The sequence below is a fragment of the Pelodiscus sinensis genome, chromosome 1 (assembly GCF_052426305.1).
Source record: "Pelodiscus sinensis isolate ZL-2025 chromosome 1, ASM5242630v1, whole genome shotgun sequence".
NCBI lineage: Eukaryota > Metazoa > Chordata > Testudines > Trionychidae > Pelodiscus > Pelodiscus sinensis.
Window position 1 is genome coordinate 11,927,982 of NC_143052.1, and position 6,862 is coordinate 11,934,843.

A 6,862-nucleotide genomic window follows, 5' to 3' on the forward strand; every position below is an offset into this window, starting at 1 on the left:
TGGCTGCTGCATCCCTGGCCCTGACTGCACTACTGAGGCTGCTGCAGGCCCGGCTGTGCTACTGAGGCTCTGGCCCAGTCCCAGATCCAGCGGCTCCAAGCTGACAGCCCTCTTGCCAGTGGGGGTCCCAGCCAGGACCCCCTGGTCCAGAAACATTCATGGACCATGGATATTGCCAGACGAGGGAGTCCTGGTTTTTGGAGGTCCAGCCTGTACCTGGACAAGTCCATCCTGCTCCTCCACAGCCCTCTGCCTTTTCTCACAGTCCTCAGCTTCTCACCCAGTGCATCTCTTCACTATCAGATGTTGGGCCCCTCCCCTTCTCCAAACGCCTCACCTGTTCTCAACTAATTGCAGAGGAGCTCTTTTTAACCAGTCTCAACTGGTTCTTAATTGACCCCAGGTGCTCTGATTATTCCCACCCAGTTGGGAAACCTCCCAACTGTTTCCAGGTGCTTCAACTGGCCTGATTCCAGAAGGTTCCTTCTGGTTTTGGGTTAGCCCTTGTGTACCAGTATCTATCTATCTATCTATCTATCTATCTATCTATCTATCTATCTATCTATCTATCTATCTATCTATCTATCTATCTATCTATCTATCTATCTATCTATCTAAACTACATCCCTTTTTCGGTAAAGGGATGTAAATTAGGCACGTCAATATTGCAAATGAAGCCGGGATTTAGATATCCTGCGCTTCATTTGCATAATGGCGGCCACCGCTTTTTTTCGAAACAGGGCTTTTTAAAACAAATGGCAGTCTAGACAGGAAAATAAAACCCTTTTTCGAAAGATCCCGTGAACCTCATTTTTGAGGATCTTTCAAAAAAGGGTTTTATTTTCAAAAGAGCCCTGTCTAGACTGCCGTTTTTTTCCCCAAAAGCCCCATTTCGAAAAAAAGCAGTGGCCGCCTTAATGCAAATGAAGCACGGGATATTCAAATTCTGGCTTCATTTGCAATATTGACCTGCCTAATTTACATCCCTTTACTGAAAAGGGATGTAGTCTAGACAGACCCTATCTATCTATCTGTCTGTCTGTCTGTCTGTCTGTCTCCTTGCTACTCCATGCATCTCTCGAAGTGAGTTCTCACCCACGAAAGCTTATGCCCAAATAAATCGATCAGTCTTTAAGGTGCCACAGGACTCCTCATGGTTTCTGCAGATACAGACAAACACGGCTACCCCTCTGAGACTTGAATTTACTGTGTGAGGCTATAGGACCCTAGATTAAAATTTGCTTTAACATGTTTCATTAATGTGTTGCTGAAGAATCACATCTCTAAAAATCCTCCCCTTTCCAGGCTGCCGTCAGGCACATGGGCACCAGTTTAAAATACTGCCTAGGGTCCCATAAATCCTAAGGACAACTCTGCTCAATCTGACACATGTCAGAAAAGCTGCATTGTTGGTTCATCACTAGAAACAAGCCAGAAAAATCAATCTTTCTTTCTTTCACCAGAGCACAGTTTTGAGCTAGATGTGACCTTCACACTTAGCTCCCATCTTTATTATAGGCTGAACCAGAACTGTGGACTTTAACACTCCTGAAATTGAGGAAACTTCAGCCTGGTCCTACTCTTTCACCATCCCTGGTAATACCTGTTCTGCAGCTGGGACTGAGTTGCTGAAGTGTAAGGCAGATCAGAACCTAACTCACTCTCTTGCAGCTGTGAGGCTAAGGGTTGTAAAAATATTGTTGTCGATACAGTAAGCAGATATGACTCAAAGACCGCTATAGACCAGATCTGTTGAGTAAGAAGGTGACATTTTCACATAGACACTTTTCTGCCACTTTGCAGCAGGGCCAAAGTGGGCGAGGCAATATCTTTTATTGGAGCAACTTCTACTGCTGAGAGAGACAAGCTTTCAAGCTATACAGAGCTCTTCTTCAGGTCTGGGAAAGGTTGGTCCAATAAAAGATATTGCCTCACCCACCTTCTCTCTTTAATAAACTGATGTAGCTACAGCTATGCTGCATGCTTTGAAGCAGATTAATTTGCAGTCACTTTGTTGCAAGGAAACTGTTTTTATTTAGCCATCGGAATGGCACAGAAATCGGTAGTGGAGATTCAGAAAAAGCGCTTGTTTCTTCAGGTACTCATAGATTCCTTTCACCACAGTGCTTATATTGGTAAGATCTCACAATTATTTGGGTACTGAGCTAGTTCATAAGGCTCACTAAATGAACTTGTGAGGCAGGAAATGGTTATTTGTCCTGGGATTTCTCTTCTGAAGGTGTGAATGTCATCATTTCCTGTTTGTTTTCTTAAACTTAACAGTTAAAACATTTCTTACTCAGAGCTAAAAAAGGTCAAGGTTTTGTCTTCCCTATCTTTGCTAGAAAATAATTAGAATACCTCACACTGCAAACCTTTCCTAGAGTGTTATGGATGACGTATAAATAGGCAGAGACAGACCTTACACAAAAATAGATATATAGGTAGGGCGATTTTAAAATCTACCATAGGTACTTATTGCTGTATCTGAGCACCTCACCGTCCTTGATTCATTTAGCATTCCAACACTCTTCTGAATTAGGACAGTACTACTATAGCCATTTTACAGAAAGGAAACTGAGTCACAGAGGAACTAGATTTGTCAGAGATCTGTAGCCAGAGGCAGATTAGGGATTTGTGGGGTCCCCTCCTCTATTCCCCATCCCTTCAGCCCCCTGCCTCTTCCTGGCACACCAGCTAGGGTAATGGAATTGGGGCACAGGGACATGCCCTACTTCTCCATCCAACCCAGCATGCTGGCTCTGGGGCCGTACACTTGGGCACAGGTCCATTGCCTGAGTGGAGAATCTACTATTGACTATGGCACAGTAGGGACTTGATCTCAGGTCCTAGTGCATTCACCACTGGACCATCCTACCTTTTTTTAAAAGAAAGATGACTGACAGTGATTAAACTACCTTCTCTAAGAGCATGTAATCACCAGAAAACCTTTGGGCTTAATCCAGTGGGCAAAACTTCTAGTGAAATCAAAGAGAATTTCTGTTTGGTTAAGAAGTGTAGGATTGAGAAAAATTTGATCCACTCTTTCCATGAAACCCCCAATGGAACGTAATGGCTTTTGTGAAATCCACAACAGAGATAAAATAAAGAGATCAGCTCCTCCCACAAACAATCCCCTCTATTTACCTCTTGAAGGGTCTGATCCTAAGGTGGCTGAAGTCAATGGAGGTATTTAATGGACTTTAGATCTACCCCCCCAAAGTAGAGCTGCAGAGGAATTTCTCCTGCTTTGAGGATATTTGCCTCTTGTTTTGCCTTCGAGATGTGTCTGAAACAAACCCCCAGAACCGAACACTGTCAGACTTGGGGAACGCTGAATATAAATCTAAGCTTCGTACCAGGGGTCCCTTGGTTGTGTCTCTTTGGGCACATTTGCTTGATGTCTTTATGGTTGTGTATTCCGAACCTAAAACCACCAAGGCATCATGTGGGCAGACACAGCCTTTCCCCAAACTAGAAGTGACTCTTGACTTTACCTCCTATTATTATTTACAGTCATGCCTAGAGGCCTTGGCCAATATTGAGGCCCCAAAATGCACCCTAGACACTGATCAGACACAAAGTCAGTCCCTGCCTACAACTGAAGGGTTCAGTTCTCCTCTTGCTCAGGTTTCTCTCACAGAATCATTTCCCTTCCTTGGTGGGGCCATAGGCCCTGGTGCACCTTGGTTCCCAGGAGTCGATTCTGTGAGTGCTCTAGGACTGAAGCACCCACAGGAAGAAAGTAATGGGTGTTCAGCACTCCCTGGTGGCCCTACCAATCCACTCCCTCTTCCCCAGTGCTTCCCCCCCATGGCGTCTCTGCCAGTCAGGTTCTCTCCCTCTCCCCCAGTAAAATAAATAAATAAAATTAATGGAGATTGCCTATCTCCTAGAACTGGAAGGACATTGAGTCCAGTCCACTGCCTTCACAGCAGGACCAGGTACCATCCCTGACAAATATTTGCCCCAAATGGCCTCCACAAGGATTGAACTCACAATCCTGGGTTTAGCAGGCCAATGCTCAAACCACTGAGCTATCCCTCCCCCCAACTGATGGCTCTGCCAATCATCTTCTCTCCCTTTCCCCCTGCACCTCCCCCCCCTCACTGGCGACTGCCAATCATCTTCTCTCCCTCTTCCCCAGCACCACCCATCCACTAGCAGGCCATGCTGATCAGCTCCACCTCCCTCCCTCTCTGCACTGTTAGCTGTTCAGTGGCATGCTGGAGGTGCTGGAGAAAAGAGGCAGAATAGAGAAGGAAGAGGCAGGGCAGGGGCAGGAAGAGATGGAGCAAGGGCAGGATCTTGGAAGTAGGGGTGGGTGGGATGTGGGGCAGAATGGATTTTGAGCTCCCTGGGGGAAATGAGGATGCCAGTATCCCTCTATATCTCTGTTTGTGGCACATAATAATTGGTTCCCTAGGGGCTGTAATAGTTTGGTCCAATTTTGGTTTTTGAGTGTGTGTGTATTGGGGGGCTGGGTGGTGATGAAAGTCTGTAACAGACAACTCCCCCCCCCCTTAAAAACAACAAATAGACTAGTAGTATCTTAAAGACTAACAAAACATGTAGATGGTATCATGAGCTTTCATGGTCACAACCCATTTCTTCAGATGACTGGAGTATTAGAAGTCCAGATCCAAGAATAAAAAGAGAAGGGGAAGGAAGAGGAAAAAAAAGGGGGGGGGGGAGAGAAAAAAGGAAGGGGAAAGAAAAAAAGAGAGACAGTGAGTAGATGGTTCAAATAGTTACAAGAGGCTGATAAGAAGGCTGTAATAGGTCAATCTAGCTGGTCTGGTGATCTCTTCTGGCCTTAAAATGTATGACTCTTATCCTGGTATAAATAAGGAATAATTTCCAAGAAGGCCATGAAGTTGCACCAGTATAAAACCAGACCCCATAGAAGAAGAATCGGACCTTAAAGCAAGAAGATGGAGAAATGAGGTCAGGTCTATATTAGACCCAGAGGATCAGCTTAAAGTACACGACTCTAGCTATGTAAATAATCTAGTTGGAGTCAACATACATTAAACCAAGCTTGGCGCCATCTCCACAGTGGGATGTTGATGGTAGCAAATGTTTCTGTGAGCTTCCCTTACTCCTTGGGATTCAAGGATGGTATGTCTACACTAGCTCGTTAGTTTGAGCTAGGTAGGCAAATGAGGGCAACCGGGGTTGCAAATGAACGAGGTGTACTGGTAGTTTGAATTAGCTATCCTAATTTGAACTACCTACTCCGTGCCCCGTGTAGCCGCGGGCACGGAATTCGGACTAAGGGGGATTTAAAAATGACGGCGCCCGGGAAGATATAAATGAAGCCCGGGATATTTAAATCCCGGGCTTCATTTGCAACCCCGGTTGCCCTCATTTGCCTACCTAGCTCAAACTACCGAGCTAGTGTAGACATACCCAGAGTACTGGCGCCAACCGGGGGTGCCCTCAGCATTTGATTTAGCGGATCCTTACTAGACCCACTAAATTGAATGCCAGAAGATCGATCTCTGGTGTGGAAAGTGGCGATGTGGCCTCAGGGTATCTCTACCCTGCATCTGGGAGCAAACCAGGTAGATAGTCTTGTATTAGCCTCCAGGTCCTGTTGGACAGACTTGCATGAGCTGTTCATGCTAAAAGCAGCAGTGTGGGCATTGCAGCTTGAGCTAGCTGCCTTAGTACAAGCCTGCCTCACCCTGTGGGGCCAAGTTTGGGCGGGGAGCCTAAGCCACTGCCCATGGCGCAATATCCACTCTGTTATTTTTAGTTTCCTTGCTGAAGTGATGCTCATGTGAGGCTGTCTCCCTGGGCTGGGACTCGCTTTCAGCCGCATTGCAAACATACCCTCAGTGACTTTCCCACGGGGATGCAGGGAGTCTGTGGCCTTTACCCCATGGCTCCCTCTCCTTGTTGAATGACTCTTGTCCTCAGATGACTTACCTGCTCCATTTGCCCACTTACATTGTTGTTATTGGACTTCCTGTCTCTTCTCGCCCCTTTTCTGCCCCAGGCACGTTCAAACAGAACACAAACCCAGTAGTACTCAAAGCAAATCCACAATATCTGCGTGAGAGTGAAATGAATTTTCCCATCCTCATCTGCAACAAGCACATCTGGTTTCCAGCACTGACTGAGTAGGCAATCTGGGGTGATTTCTCCCCTCCCCATTCCTCCCAACAGATAAACACAAAGTTCAAGAGACCAATTTTCTGGGTAATTTCCAGCCTGCTTTCATGCCCTTCCTTATACATAGCCCATTCAGCTAATAGCTTCACGCTGTCACTTTCACACTCTGGGCCTAAAACTGGGACACACCATCCTGCAGAAGCAGCAGCAGAAAGAACAGATGTGCCCCTTATTATTACTCCTCCCAGGAAGAATGATTTAAAAAAAAAATAAAACCCATTATGTAGGAGGAAGCGGCATGTTTCTCTCTTAGCTCATATTTACACTACCTTTTTGTGAGTCTTCAATAGGGCCCATTCTTCGCCTCGCAGCCTGGCCTCCATCCTCAAGACTTCAAACTGTAGTAAAATAACTTGGCCCGGGAAAACTGGTACCTCCCTTTGGAATCTATAAACATTATTCCTTCTCCAGCTATAATATGGCACTTTGAGAGTGGATTAAAATTAAATATGGACCGAAATGTCACAGGAGTGCATGTAACGCATTCAGAGGAGCTCCAAAGGTCATCTTCTCAATAGGCAATTCAGAATCTGTGACTTCTTAATTGCATGAGCTGCCCCAGTTCCGTGTCTTTACAATGAGCACTTTATACAATACACCGCAGCTTCGTAAAGTAGATCCTATGTTCTCATTCAAGCCTACCAAAAGCTTTCTTCATTTCAAAGGCTTTTTTATATTTCTT